Here is a 16,621-nt window from a genome sequence, read left to right as displayed (position 1 = left end):
ATTAGCTGGGTGTGGTGGCATGAGCCTGTAGTCCCAGCTACTCAGGAGGCTGAGACAGGAGAATCACTTGAACTCGGGATGTGGAGGTTGCAGTGAGCCAAGATTGCAACACCGCACTCCAGGCTGGTGAGAAAGTGAGACTCCATCTAAAAAAAAAAAAAAAAAAAAAAAAAATTCGTTCAACCAACGTGTCTTGGAGGAACCAGATTTAGGACTTCAGGGAGGGCAGTCAAGAGGAGGAGACGACAGTAACAGTGCCGTAGTGAGAATGTGATAATTGAGGTGAGTTAAGAAGGGACCCCTAACCCAAACTTGAGAAGGGGATGGTGAAGCCGGGAGTGGAGAAGAGCACTTCAAAGAGTGGGAAGAGCATGCCATGCCCAAGAGTCACACCTGTGAGTCTATAACAAAACGTGTTTTTAGATTTACCATGGAGAAAAACAAAAGAAATTCTGGGTTGACGTATTTTGTGTGAATAGAGAACTTGATCTAAGGTTAAGAAAACCAGAAAGTTCTGAAGTTCTGATGGGAAGAACACTGAACGGGAAGTCTGGAAAGCCAGCTTCCTACAGCACCAGCTTCCTACAGCACCAGCTTCCTACAGCACCAGCTTCCTCTTGGCTCTGCAGGTAACTGGCTGCATGACCTGGGCAAGTCACGTCACCCCTCTTGACCCTGGATTCTTCACCCATGAAAGAAGGGATAGGGAGTTATACCCAAAGTCCCTCAGACTCTGGCATCTGCAAATCCTAAGATTCGAGGTAGCTTTGTGCACTATGTCTACCACACAGAATATGTATTGAATAAAATTCCTAAGTTCTATCCCATTCTAATCAGAACTAGGTTACAGGTTAATAAAGCTGATTTCGAGAGGCATAGGCAATGCAGACTTCCCAGTGACCTCCTTTCCTATTAGGAAAATACATATTTATAATTGATTGTGTTTCATGCATTTTATTTGGCTATTAAAATAGTACTGTAGATAGATATGACTCTTCTCATTTACAGATAAGACTGGGGCTCACAGAAGTTAAGTAATTTGCCATCATGTCACACATTAAAAGTGGTGGTGGTGGGATTTGAACCTGAGTCTGTGTGAGGCCAGTATCTGACTTCTTCCCACTATGCCATTTGAAAGTAAATTTCTGTTAGAGAGAATCCTGACTGTGTAGGAAAATACACTGTGAAGATGACTTCCACTTAGGCAAAGGTCATCTTCCGCATCCACCACCAACCCCCTGACTCATTTTATTTCCCACCCTACTCCCCAGTCTTAGTTCTCCAAACTATACCATTCTCTGCTTTAGGAGCCTCAGCTCAGGTTGCTGAGTGAAAAAACAGGGAACTAGGGCAAGAACTAATAGAGTTGATAAAGTTTTCTTCAGAAACCACTTTGTCAACCTGACTGCCTTTGCTTTTGTCTGAAACCAGCGTGGAAGCTTCCCACTACTGAGACTAGAAATAGAAATCCCATCCTGTTTCATGAGTTTTCAACAGAAATATCACCCGGCATGCCTTTCTCTCTTCTACCTTTTCTCCCTGGTCTGTCAAAGCCCCTTTCCTGGTCACAGGTATTGCTTGACAGATGGACCTGTTAGCAGGCCCTCGTTGACCTCTGATTTACAAAACTTGTTTAGTTGCAAGCAACACTGATCTACTCAAGCAAGCTCAGGAAAGACAGTTTACGTGAGGATTAACAGGAATGTTCACAGAATCCCAAGAGCATAGTGGAAACAGGGCCAGAAATCGAAGTCCAGAACGGGAGGTTGTTTCTGGATCTAAGGTGGTCCCAATGGCCCAAGGACTGGGAGTGTATGGATCTTTACTCTGGAGTTCCACCAGTGGTATGACTCAGCAACCTGGGTATCTGTTCTTCTTTGTCTCTGATTGAAACTAGCTACAATGCACTTATTCTAATTTTTTTTTTTTTTTTTTTTTTTTAAGACAGAGTCTCACTCTGTCGCCCAGGCTGGAGTGCTGTGGTACAGTCTTGGCTCACTGCAACCTCCACCTCCCGGGCTCAAGCGATTCTCCTGCCTCAGCCTCCTAAGTAGCTGGGACTACAAGCAGGTGCTACCACATCCAGCTAATTTTTTTATTTTTTAGTAGAGATGGGATTTCATCATCTTGGCCAGGCTGGTCTTGAACTCCTGACCTCCTGATCCACCTGCCTCAGCCTTCCAAAGTGCTGGGATTACAGACATGAGCCACTGCACTTGGCAATGCACTTATTCTTTTAAAATCTACTTTATCCTTTAAAAATTCATACTTTTTTGGCCGGGCACAGTGCTTCACGCCTGTAATCCCAGCACTTCGGGAGGCTGAAGTCAGGAGTTTGAGACCAGCCTGACCAACATGGAGAAACCCTGTCTCTACTGAAAATACAAAATTAACTGGGAGTGGTGACTCATGCCTGTAATCCCAGCTACTTGGGAGGCTGAGGCAGGAGAATCACTTGAACCCAGGAGGCTGATGTTGCAGTGAGCTGAGATTGCACCATTGCACTCCAGCCTAGGCAACAAGAGTGAAATTCCATCTCAAAAAAAAAAAAATTAATACCTTTTGCTGAATCATAATTTCAGTTTGCCAAGATCCCTCACAGCCCCTTCTCTCCTTCCCCTCATAACTCCAACACTGCCTCAAGGCTTCTCTTTATGCATCCTTTAAGTTTCTACTCCTCCTGTTAATTTCCTATATTTCTACATGTTTCCAAAATAAAATTCCCAAAGAATTGTCCCAGATTATCCTTCACGCAAACAATATTATCCTTCACGCAAACAATATTATCCTTCACGCAAACAATATTATCCTTCATGCAAACAATGTTAATTGCCCCCAAACTCCAAGTACGCACAGATCAAGGTTGGACGCTGACTCAGAGTAGACCATTTATTGGCTAACCAGCAACTTATGTCATAGCCTGCAATGAAAATATGAGTTGGGCCATCAGCAGGGGAGGAATTGACTCCAACTAGATAGGTCTTGGCATCATCATTGACCTCCTTTGTATGACTACTATTGACCCATTTGGAGCAGCTTTATCCCAGTGTGAAACCTGCCGCTCACTAGTTCTGCTGGATGCATGTTGGAAGTGCTGATTGAGGTTAATCCTACCTGTACAAGTTTCTGAGGCAGGTCTTCTCAGAGCCTTTAATATGGTAAAGTGTATTCTAAATTAGCAAGCAGAGGATAAGGAATGCAGTGTGTTTCGTTCTATGTAGCAGATGCTGTCTGCACCACATCCATGTCCTCTCAGCACATGCCTGTACACTTTGAAGGCTGCTTTCTATGAACACCTACAATTCTTTGCCTGAAGTCTTTTTTTTTTTTTTTTTTTTTTTTTTTTTTTTTTTTTTTTGCTTTTTGATGGTGGTAGGGGGGCCGATGGGAGTCCGCTCAACCTGTTAACAGGTAAGCTGAAAGAACAAAATAGTTAACGTCCCTCACCTCAAAAGCAATGTTCAACCAAAGATGGACAGGCAGGTGGCAGATATGTTTCCCTGTTGCCTCTCAGTTAGGAAACTGAAACATGTTCCCTGATGCTTTCCAGAGTTTCCCAGTAAGGCAGAATTCCTCCTACAAGCTGTCTTCACTGTGGAGCTGTCAATGAGCTGGCAGAGACTTTGCCCGTTCTGTCTGATGGTCTGACAGCTCTTCCTGTCTAGGCCTGCTTCCCCCTTCTCCTCTTTCACAGGTGTTACTCTCCAGTGGAACTTTGGCACTTCTAACTCCATTTCAATCTGATTCTGACCCAACTGACTGAAAAGTGCCTGTATCACAAAAATCAGGGCTGAGTTCCTGCAGCCGAGAGTGGAAACTGGCTTGATAAAACTTCCCATATTGGCTCCCTTCCCCTCCTGGCCTCATTTCCCCACTCTTTTATTGGTGTTTCCCGGGATCACCTCCTAAGTAAACTATTTGCACTTTAATCTTTGACTCAGGCCCTATTTCTAGGGAAACCCACACCAAGACCCTCCCTTTATTGTGGGTGGTGGGGGGAGTGGGGGGAGGTGAGCACGTCTTTTAACATCTAACAGGCCCTGAGAAATATTGATCTAGTATACACAGGAGCTAGGGAAAATTACCTTTATCTCAAACTAGTTAAATTTCCTGAGACTTATTGATGATAAAATGGAGAGCACACACATTCCTGATTCAAGGTATTCTTCATTGATAGCATTCCCACACATGTAAGGATATGTGGATCTCAGATGTGTAACCACTCCATTTTTGTTTTACCTCTTTGTTACTCTCTCCCGAAATATGGTTTACATTGCATCCTTTTATATTACTATATTTCACAAGGAAGACATAGTAGAACATTTTTCTCAGCGCGACTGTAAATCCTAATTATGTTTTTGAGCTTGGCTCATCTTAGGTGTCATTGTGGGGACTCCATGAGTTACCACAAACATCTTTGTGATGTTAACAGATGATACAGCTTGATATATCAGTATAAGAATTTTCTCCATCATAAGATTTAGAATTATAAGGGTTTTTCAAGACTATATATATTATCCAAGCTTTCAACTAATAGGTTTCTAACCATTTTATTATGCTGATCACCAGATTTATAATCATGTATTGTTATTAATATATGAGATGATTTTATATATGGTCTTTTGGGTGCTTTTTATTTGTGAAAATAAAAATAAGTATATTTTTAGGAAAGCTGCAGCACCTAATGGGTATGATAGTATCCTACAATTGTTAAGCAATTTAAGATCTTTTCAGCTGATTGTAGCATAACTTTAAATGGCCTTAAATTGAGATACATGACCAACTTATTCACCTGGACAAATTTTCTGTTAGATGCTTGGCTGTAAGTAGCAGGAAACTCTGACTCAACTTTTTTAAACAATAAGGGAATTTTATTTTCTTCTGTAACAAGAAGTCCCAGGGCATGGTGGCTCTAGGGTTGATGAATCCATCAGCTTTTCATCAAGGACCTGGCTTCCCACCATCTCTGTCATTCTCAGCGGATCAGCTTCTTCCTGAGGCTAGCTCTTCTCATGGTCATGAGATGATGCTACCCATTAAAAGAAGAGGGAGGGTCAGCTGGGCACGGTGGCTCACGCCTGTAATCCCAGCACTTTGGGAGGCTAAGGCGGGTGGATCACTTAAGGTCAGGAGTTCGAGACCAACCTGGCCAACGTGGTGAAACCCCATCTCTACTAAAAATACGAAAATTAGTCAGGTGTGGTGGTGCATGCCCATAATCCCAGCTACTCGGGAGGCTGAGGCAGGAGAATCACTTGAACCTGGGAGGTAGAGGTTGCAGTGAGCCAAGATCATGCCATGGCACTCCAGCCTGGGCAACAGAGCAAGACTCTGTCTCAAAAAAAAAAAAAAGAAGAGGGAGTGTTTCTTAATGTGCTTCTCTTTAAAACTAAGGAAACTTTCCTGAGAAGGCCTCTGGTAGTTTCTCTTGAGTTTCACTGGCCAGAATTGTGTCACATGCTCCTTCCTAAACCAGTCACTGACAAAACACAGCATTACCTTGCTTGGCTTGGGCTATTGAGGCTTTACTGTGAATTACATAGAGAAAGGGAGGTCTCCAAACAAAATCAGGGTTCTCTCAAGAAAGAAAGGCAGAGGAAATAACTACTGGGCAGACCACCAGTCAGGTTAGCTCCCATTGCCCACACTGTTTGTCTTGGGATAACCAGAGCAAATGAGCAGCGGCTCTTAAAACACTTTCTTTTGTAACATCTAAAGAAACACAACGCATAAAAGGTTTAGCAATGATAAACTATTATGTTATGACTTTACAATGGCTACTGAGCATCACGCAGTGCTCAAGATTCCTAGTGTGAAGTTTGGTGTAGTAAGGAGAGAAGCAGATTTGGAGAGAGAAGACCTAAATGTGTTCCTGGACTTCAACAATTACCTGTTTGACCTTAAGGAATGAATCAGCTTTTCTGAATCTTAGTTTTATCATCTGTAAAATAGAGATTGTCTATCACAGAATTTGCTGTGAGGATTCGATACAATTGGATGCAAAGGAAAGTGCTTTGTAAATTACTAAGTGGTTCACACATGAGGGAGATTTAATTAAATTAATGAATTTTAATTGGTAAATAAAAGTTGTATGCATTTATGGTGTGCAACATGACATTCAAAATATGTATACATTGTGGAATGGCTAAATCAAGTCGATGAACATATCCATGGCCTCACATACTTATTTTTTTGTGGTGAGAACACTTAAAATCTATTATCTTTCTAATTTTCAAGTGTATAGTACATTGTTATTAACTATAGTCACCCTGTGGTATAGAGACATTTTGAAAGAGGAGCAGTAATGTGCCATTTATCCAAGCGAAACTCTCCACACCAGTCTTGGCAGCAGACCTGCAGAGGCTCTAAGGGAAAACAGCTGGAAGGATTACAGCTAATGAGCAGGCTTTTCAATGAAACAAAGCTGATTTAGTAACAACCCAAACAAAGTTAGTCTCTTTAGGCTTTTTTTTTTTTTTTTTTTTTTAAAGTTAATAAGTTCAGGAGGGAGTTTAGATGTACAAATGTGGTTACCTGGGCTTAAAGGTGACCAGGTGAACAGGAGTATATTGGTTCTAATTAAGGAGCACTTGACTTGTATTTTAACACAGTTAAAGCTGAAATCCAAAGCGCTTCATTTCTACAGCAGGCTTGCCTCTTCATTACAGCAAAATCTTCACTCAGTTCTGTTACCTCATTAGAAAGCTTAGTCACCTATACAACGTTCTCGCTCACTCACACCTGCACATTTCCTATACCTCCAAATGGCCTACCAGAAAAATATCTTTTTTCCTAATTAATAAGTTACTGTGATCTCAGTTTCTCTTCCCACGCCCTCAGCACTTCAGAGCTTGAATTATTCATTTCCAGCCTCAGTGCTGGGCTCCAGCTGCTCATATCGAAGAAGGCTCTGTTGACCTTGAGCTTGAGAATTTGTGTGTGTTATAATATAGATGTCACTAAAATATAACATTTACCTGCCGAGAACAACATTATACTGTTTATGAAACCATATAATTTCAATAACTAAACTCAGCAAGATTTTATTGCTCTTTCCACCTGGAATCACAGAAGTGCTGACTCATCACTTGAGAACTACAGTTCACCAACGTGCAGCTTCACTAAAAATCTGCAATGAGTCTTATTTTTTCATCATCTCTACGTAACCTTTTTTTTTTTTTTTTTTTTGGTGGCAGTTATACAGCCCCCTTCCAAAAGGTTATAATTAATTAAAGGCTCAAATTAACACCAGGAAAACTTTCATGTCACAAAATCTTCAGTGCCTCCGTGGTTAGAAAGAGCTATATTTTTAATACCATGATGATAAATTAAAATTCATGAATGTCTTTACATTTTTTATAGGTATCTTAACAGTCAATTTCACCTTCTCTGAAGATAGACTAAAAGGAGCCTTCTTTGATGTACTGAAGTAATTTCTTCCATATTTCCTTATCCCCCACTCTGGCTTTTTACTTCGTGTTATATACAGATACACACACGCACACAGTTTTCTTCGAGATATCAGTCCTTTTTTATCAGAATGCTTAAGTAAATTTGTAATTCTCTTAAGGGCCTTTAGACATAGTCAAATGACCATTTATACTGCATTTCATCTTGATCACCTCCTCCCAAAAAGTGAGGGGAAATAAAGGCTTGCCTCATGGAAATGGACAAATAATTCACCCAATTGAACCACAGTTGATATCAATATAGTTAAGAGTGAGAGGAAGGTATGAGAACAGCAGAAAACGTTAATTGTATGTACAAGGGATACCGCTCTGTTTATGTGTCACCAACTTCACAAAAGCATGGCAACGGCCTGTGAAGTGTCCTCCTGACTCCAATTGTGGTACGAGTGTGTGCACAGAAATGCGAGCCTTGTTAGAGATCAGAATCGCTAATGCCATTCTTATCTGTAGAAGTATTACATGATTTACAAATTTTTACTAACCTGTTAGCCTCAATCATGCCTCGAAGCAGTTATTTCCACAGGTTAATGATGTGTTATATAAAGAACGATTTCCTTTTTATTCTTGGTGAATTTGCCTTTTAATTTCATTTAGCAACCATTTTGTCTTACATGATGGAATGGTGTAGGCTTAAATTAACTCTCCAAAGATTGATAAAAATCGATGTCTGTTAGCTGTGCTTTGAACTATACTTCAACCTTACAAATGGAATTTGTTATTTTCTTTTAAAGGGGAGCATTATAAAGAATATTTGATTATTTTGGTAAAAACAGGCTTCCCTTAGTAAAAGAGACAGTATGTTATGAATGACGTTTATAACCTGATGTTATTTAGATAAGGTGGAAAAAAAGCCCCCCAAACCCAGCAGGACCTCAGTGATGGAAGCAAATCTGGAAAATAAGGAAATCTGATAAAACATAAGCCCACCATTTTTTGTCTTGTGGTGTGGGTCTTGCCCTTACCTGCTGGAAAACACTGGCAATTCTGTTCAGTGACAGGCAGCCAGAGAAGGCTAGCAAATGGATTTATTAATCATTTCAGGAAAAATGAAGAATGCCTTCAAAGACAACACCCTCTTCTTGGCTTCACAGAATCTTTTTAGGTTTTACTGTTAATAAGATTAAATAGGAGATGAGCAGTAAAGATATTGAAGCAGAGTTTGTTATAAGAAAAAGTACACATTAAGAATCGGGCTCCCCCACCACTTAGCTCAGCACTGTGTCCACATTCTTCTATTCAGACTTTTTTATTGCTGTTTGCTTAGGGGAAAAAGTCCCTGTTGAAAGAATGCTGGCCGGAGTACATTAGTCACCTTTCCAGTGCTCTTTCTGTGGGACGGGGCCACATATCCTTCCCAACTCTGTAGTTCTCTGCTAGTCAAGGCTGGAGACTGCTGCTGGCAGAAACCCAATCTTCTCCTTGCAAATAAAGGAGCCATCTGACAACGCTGTATTTGTTGGGACCTCTTCTGAGCCAATCAGAGACTGCCCTTGACCGAGGGGAGGAGGAGAAGTTTATAATAGGATCAGTTTTGTTTGCAATTTGTTTCTAATAGATGCCAATAAGCCAGTTAACTAGGCTCCGGTTAATGGATATTTTATTGTTCCCCACTCCCCCCATGGTGCACATGACCTTTCCTTAGAAGCATTTGTGATGCCTGAAAACATGTATCTGCTGCCTGGTAGCCAGAGGGCTTGCTCTGCTCTAGAAAACTTGTTCCCTAGCCCCGAGCGAGCGGCAGACCAGACCCAAATACTTTGATCATTCTGTCAGTGGGAAATTTACAGCAACATTCGGGCTTTTGTTCCATGTGTATTTCTCCAAATATAATATCTCCCTCAAGAAATCAATGATAAGCTGTTAAACTAAAGAGCATGGTAACATCCACAGAGCAGTAAATTAATGGTCTTTTGTGGATAGATGGTTACAGATTTCATCATAAAAAATGGATAAAAGATTACATATCACACAGAGCGAAACTTTTAATAACTCAACATGACTTTTCTTAATGGGTTTTATTCATTTTAATCATTATAGTGTCAATGATGATTATAGCCTTATTAGATTGCAGTGATTGAAGGGCCTGTTTATGAGATATTGAAAATCTCAGCCTGCTCAGAATAGCCTGGCGGCCTGTGTGGGTTAGATGTGTAACTTTATCTGAAGGAGCAGGTCTTGTCAGGAGAGTTTCAATTAATACTTTTACTAAATTGCTCCTGTCTTTAGTGACCTAGGTCACAGATGACTTAGGGATTCCACAACATCAGCTTTCCCAAACAGTTGGGCTACAGCAGTGTAAATCAAAAGAGGTTGTGAGTGTGTGTGTTTAAACGAAGGTAGGACTAGGAAAGGCCTCAGGCGAAGTGGCTTGAGTCCTTCTGTCTCACTTCGCAGCCAGGAGGGTCCTCTTTCTACCTTATGATGCCTCACAAGAAAGGAGTTCTTTTAATAACGGGATAAAAAGTTGGCCACAAGAATCTGGAAGTTTCTCCGTTTTTCCGTCCATGTCTGGGCACATGATTAAAATAAAAATCAAGACTCCATTCATGATTAATAAGGTGCTATTTCAAAGAAATGCCCCAAAACACAGTCATCCTAAAAAAGTTACTATAATAAAGGTGTCCATGTTCCTAAATTTAAAATAATAATAATAATAAAACCTATAGATGAATACCTTCAGTGGGACCAAGATTATGATGCCATCTATTTGATATCCTGATTTAGTATTGATTCTTCAGAATGTCTATTTCCGTTACAAATAAGTGTTACCTAAAAGTTATTACAAATGTTTCACTATAATTAATGTCGTCTGTAATAGGTCTTTGAGAAGAAGTGTGGTGTGTCATGGTGTTACATAAATTTGGGCTACTTCCTTTACCAGCAGTATGTTTTGGGACAGGTGACTTGAATTTTCATAGCCTCCATTTCTTCATCAGTAGAAGTGGGACCAATGATAATCCCCATTTTACCTGTCTCCTTTGTAGGGTGACTAACAGAATCAAATGAGTTCACATTTGTGCTGAAAAAACTCTGTGTTTTCAAGTGAATCTTTAGAATGTCACTAAGATCAAGGAGCCAGGTGATGTGGCTTTTAAAAATGCAGTGTTCACTATTAGATAGAAAATATCAAGTGATTTGATGAAAATCTGGAAAAGTCAAATTCAATTGGAGTCTAAGTGATTAGGTCTCAAATATTTGAGAAGAGAATAATAAAAGTCAAAAGGAATCTAGTAGAGCTTTTTAAAAATTTTTTTTATTTTTTATTTTTTATTTTTGCCTTTTTAGTGAGGAGAAGTGGATATTTGAATTAAAAAGATAGTGCAAGCCAGTAGGAATGGCTTAGGAAATGCCATACTGCTGTATGGACAAGTAGTCTGTCTCCATCTGTCAGATGGGCAGAGCCGAGAATCAGTCTCAGTCCAGACCTTAGCATGGGAGAAGGGAGATAATCGTGGGTGGGGGAGGCCTGGGAATTTAGAAGGGAAGAGAAAGGGAGAGAAATGGGGGTGGGAGAAGGACAGTGGCTTGTGCCTGAGCTGGAGAAAACTCACAAAATTAAAGGGAACCAAGGGTTGGAGAGCGGGGCAGCTGGTAAGTGGGAACTGAATGGAGCGCGTCTATGACAAGGAAGCACGCAGCAGGGAGGAGGTGCGGTTGGGAAAGAACATGACCATGACCTTGGGATCCCACAACCCTGGTCCAGTCTTTTTCTACCACCCTCACGATGGCCCCACAGCTGCCAGCCCCACTCAATATCCACTCACCACCAAGGACATGCCCTGTGGACTCAGTCACATTTACATCTGCTGGGGTAGATATAATCTATGGAGGGGTTGGGGATACTCAAATGATCTCAACATTTAATTCCCTTGGTCCACAGACTTCTATTCTTGATCTACACACTCTCCCTGGGAGAGTCAAGGCTAAGCTTCCCTACACAGCCTTTCAGTCCCCCAAATTTCTCCGTGGGTCCAGACAAAACTTTATAAATGCCTTGCTAGTCGTCTTTGCTCAGACATGTCCTAAACCTACCTTGTTCTCATCAAACCTGTTCCTCCTCCTGAGGAACCTTGGTTAATTACATTTCCACTGGACCAGGTCACCAATTTTTGAGTCATCTTCCACTCTGTGTCCTTTGCTTCTCAAATCCAATCAATCACTAAGCCCTGTCAATTCTAATTCCTTACTGTGCTGGTTTTAAAATATATCCACAAATTCTTTGACACTTCTATTGATAGATGGGTCTGCATTTCTTCCCCTGGAAACTAGACTTCTAGGACTGTTTTGACTAACAGAATTTGGTGAAAGTGAAACCATGTAACTTCCAAGATGTGACTTAGCCTCCACCTTGCTCCTTGGAACACTTGTGCCTCGGAGCCATGAGGCTTCCCTGTTGTAGAGAAGCCGAAACTAGCACATGTGGTGGAACCACATAGAGAAGCCCCGGGACTATGCGAAGAGAGAGAGATGCTTGGCTAGCTCCCAGCTGCTCTGCCCCTCTGCTGACTACCTGGCTTCAACCATCATTTGGCTACTAGACCCTGCCTAGAAAGACCACCTAGCTGAACAGTGTCCAAATTCCTGACCACAGAAATAATGAGATAAGATAAAATGATGGTTAATTGTTTTAAGCTACTAAGTTCTGCGGCAAACGTAACATAGCAAAAGTAACTGGAACGTTTGCCATCTATCCCCTTCTCCCTACCATCTTAGGTTGGGCCCTCATCACCTTGCCCAGCCTGTGGCTGGCACACAGGAGGCCCAATCAGTGTTCTGGCTGAATGCAAGTAAACTCGATGACAGTAGGCTTTGCAGAAGAGATTAGGATCTTAAATCTAGTTGGGTTGGAATTTTGTGGCAATAGATTTCTCCCTGCTGTTGTAAAACTGCCGAAGCGACACAGATAAATTCGAGAACTAGCATGAGATGCATGCTACCCTCAGAAATAAAACATAAAAGGGAAGAGAAAAGATTTAAAAATAAGCATTATCAAGTGCTATAAGTGATTGGTTTAGAGTTGGTGCAGATCTTTTTCTTTTTTTCACTCAAATTTATTCTGTCTTGTTAGTTGAAATCAGTTCAATCATTTGAGTCTTTTTCCCGAAAGGGCAAAACAAAGATTGTCTTATGTTCTTCTTTTCATGACTGGATGTTATCCAGTTTTAGTTGGAGACATTTTGGTTTTAACTTCTCTTAACCCTTGAACAACACTAAAATGATCCAGAAAGCTTCTGATTTATACGTTCAGTGAGAAACAGCCTTCCAATTCTTATAGCCTTTTACATGTTCCATTTTTCAATTTTATCTATTGGAATGTAAAATTTCAGCCCTTTTATAAATTGCCTATTAATATTTAATTTCTTACATCATTGTATTGTTACCAGATAACCACAATTGCTACATGAAACAATAACAGAAGATGCATTAACTATCAATTGAGGAGGACACAAATAGATAGCAAAGGTAATATACATGAAAAATAGTCTGTCAAGCAACGTCAGTCTCAATGAGCATGAATTTACAGTCTCGTACAGTAGCCACAATGATTCTCATTGTTGATTCAGCCTCTGATTACTCTGTTTGCACCACAGACAAAATAGTCTAAATGAACACCAAGATAATAAGTGAACTATCTATCATCTCTTTTATTTTTATCCCAAGCTAGGAGAATTGGCAGAAAGAGAACAGTAAATGGAGATTCCTGCTGGTTCTCTGTCATAGGACCCTTTTAAAACACTGAAGGCACTGTGAATTATTTAAGACGGGGAATAGAAAGCAGGACTTTGCAATTTTACTGAAGCTTTATGTCACGTTCTTACCTGCACTCCGACCACAGTAATCTCAGACTACAGGGTTTTTGGGTTATTGTTCAAAAACGATCAGTACAAGTATATTTTATGTCAGTAAAACAGAATGGTGAAGTCAGGAATTAGAGGAACGGTCAAGAAACAGACACTGCAGATGCAGATTGAGAACTTAGAGGAATAGTTTCGATTAATCAGAGAATCACAGACAGACCCCTTTAAGTGATTTTGCCTGTTTGACATCTCTGTTGGAGGTCCTACAGATATCTTCAACTCAACATATTTAAGATAGGACTTACTCTTATAGTCTTCCCTAACATTCTATAACAAGCCTAAACTAACCCTGTTCCTTTTCATCCTGATCTTCTTGTTTGCCTAATGGCACCATAATTTCTCCCCGTACTGGGGTTCAAAACCTGACTTCCTGTTTCTCTGTCCACGTACCACAGCCAATCGTTGCTAAGAGACGAATTACCAAGAAGCAGATGAAGCTGAAGCTGTGGAGTCCCTCTAGTGCACCGGCCTATTCTGGGGTTCTGGCAGTAGGGTGGGGTGGGGGTGGGGGGTTGGGCAGGGGAGGCTGTGATTGTGTTCACAAGGCCATAGGTTTTGTAAAATTTGGAAAAGATATTTTAGCTGATGTCTCTTTCGACTCCAGCTTTTCCTCTGCCACACTTCCCTTCTTGTCAAATGCCAGTTTGGAGATTGGGCTAAGGGGATGTTGAATTGAGTTTGAGGATGCGTTTATTTGGGTTTAATGGGCCACATTTATGTGATTTGGAGACCCTTCTGTTTACATTTGATTAATGTTTGTTGTCCCAGTGTAAGGGATGACTTCCAGTATACTCCTACCACCCACTGTGCTGACTTACGTGGCATCATGCCACAAAGAAACAAGGCTAGAAGTGTATCGTGCTGTGCAGGCCTGAAGGGAGAACGAGACGTGTATGTGTGGGGCAGTCTGTGGAAAGTTTTCCTATTTTTAGGCGTGTGAAATTGGAAGCAGAGGATTCACTTTTCATTGACACCTGGTCAACATACCAGTTCTATCCTATCAGAAATACACCCTAAAATACAATTTATACAATTGTGAATGTACTATGTTTTTAAAAGGAAAATATTACAAAATAGAATTATCATCCTGTGTTTGCAGGGCACAAACCTGTAGAAGGACTGTAATTAGTGAGCATGTCTACAACAAGTTGCACAGAAAAGAACTTAATAGAAGAGTTGTTCAACTTGAAAACAATCCTAGGCTCATGTGGTGGATCATGCCTGTAATTCCAGCACTTTGGGAGGCTGAGGCAAAAGGATCGCTTGAAGCCAGGAGTTGGGGACCTGTCTGGGCAACATAGTGAGACCTTGTCTCTACTGAAAAACTTTAAAAAATTAGCCAAGGGTGGTGGTGTGCATCTGTAGTCCCAGCTACTCAGGAGGCTGAGGTGGGAGGATCGTTTGAGGCCAAGAGGCGGAGGTTGCAGTGAGCTGTGATCATACCACGGCACTCCAGCCTGGGCGACAGAACGAGATCCTGTCTCAAAAAAAAAAATTATTTTTCTTTAAAGAGGGCCCCCTAACTGTATAAGCCTTATACCCTGGCCCAGCCCTATGGATTCTTCCTCCATGGTGATTCTTGATTCTATGTTGTTTCCATTTGCCAGCCTCCCCTTTCTTCAGACAGGTAATATGGGCACTCATCTTTACATTGTTGCAATTGTTTCATTGTACATGTAGTTTGCTTATTCCATTTACTGTCATAGACTGACTTTTTCCATACTTCTGCATAGTCAATAATTTCCACATTGAATAGTTACGTGAAATTTTACTTTACTGACAGCTGATTTAAATATTTCTTTGCAGTTAGACTTTTCTGGTTTCAGTTTTTGTTTGTGTTGTTGTTTGCTACTGTTAAAGTCAGCATTGGAGAGAACATTTTTGGAATATAGAATTATTTCTTCTATGTAATTATTTCGTCTGGACAAAACTCTAGAAGTGGCATTACTAAATCAAAGTGCATGGACATTTTATTACTCGTATAACTCTGTTGCTTTCCAAAGATTTGCATAATTTACATTGCAACTAATAGTACATAATTGTACCAGTTACATCTTGCAGCATTAAGATGATATTATTTAATTTTTCAGTTTTTGCCATCCCTTTGATATTTTTTTTTTTTTTTTGAGATTGAGAATCTTTTGATTAGAGCCAGGGGAAAGGACGAAAACTAGATAAATTATGTAAATAAGATTGCTTTAAAAATTCTAATTTTAAGATGAATGATGAAGAAAGGATACATGAAGAGAAAAATCTATGACTAATTTGGTACAAATCGTAAAAATAATTTGATACATAAATGTATCAAAGTCTTCAAACCCATGTAACTACTACCTGACAACAAGGTTTAGTTGGATGATTGGCTGAAGATTTGCAGATGCAAATATTACCACTATGCCAGATGTGTAATTGGACAGTCACTGCCAATTAAACGAGACAGGAAATTAAAAGAGTCCAAGAGATAATTGATTCTCCAAATTAGTAACTCAATTGGTCAAAATTACAATACCTGTTGAAGTTACTTTAAATTATACTCTAATAGTAATTAGAGGCTTTGCCTCATGTTCTATGAAATATTTCCATTTGCTGATGAAGTACTAAGGGACTGGTAATTTAGGCAAATAAATGATGATTGCCTGATCAAAGTCATTAAATTAATATAAAATGCAATGGTAGTAAATTCTCTGATAAAAGAAAACGGTTTAAAATCTCTATAGGGAGGTAGCCAAAAATATATTCTGCAAGTATTTGGATACATTTTCATATGGTCCAGCAACCCATTCCATTTTGCAGATTGACTTGATAGGTTCATAGACCCATCTTTTTTCTTTTACTATGGCAATAAGTAATTGTGTCTATTCCATGCCTTTGTCATACATAATTGCCACTTTATTGTTCCCGAAGGGCAACTGGATGAAGACTTTTAAAAAGCTGAAATTAAAATGACTAATAAGGATTAAAAGAAGGAACTCAGAGGTTGCAGAGCCTGTTGAAGCCTGATGCTGTTTCCTACAGTTATATTTTAAGGTAGTTAATTATAGGTCTCGTAATCACACGTTGTTGAGAGAGTAATTGTGCTTTCTTGAGATCTAAACTTTAAGAACCATAGATTTGCCTTCATTGTGACATAAGGAGCATGTTCTGAGTCTCAGACACCTTTTGCCAAATGTTCAAATCCAACACTGTCATTCATTAGAAAGGAAAAATTGTCCCGATATGGACCAGGATCCACAAAGGAAAATGAGTCTGAAATAGACAATTGCTTTACACACTGGGAATTCCACTTACTATGCA

The sequence above is a fragment of the Macaca fascicularis genome, chromosome 3 (genome assembly GCF_037993035.2).
Source record: "Macaca fascicularis isolate 582-1 chromosome 3, T2T-MFA8v1.1".
In the NCBI taxonomy this organism is placed as follows: Eukaryota; Metazoa; Chordata; class Mammalia; order Primates; family Cercopithecidae; genus Macaca; species Macaca fascicularis.
Note: the sequence above shows the minus strand (reverse complement) of the source record.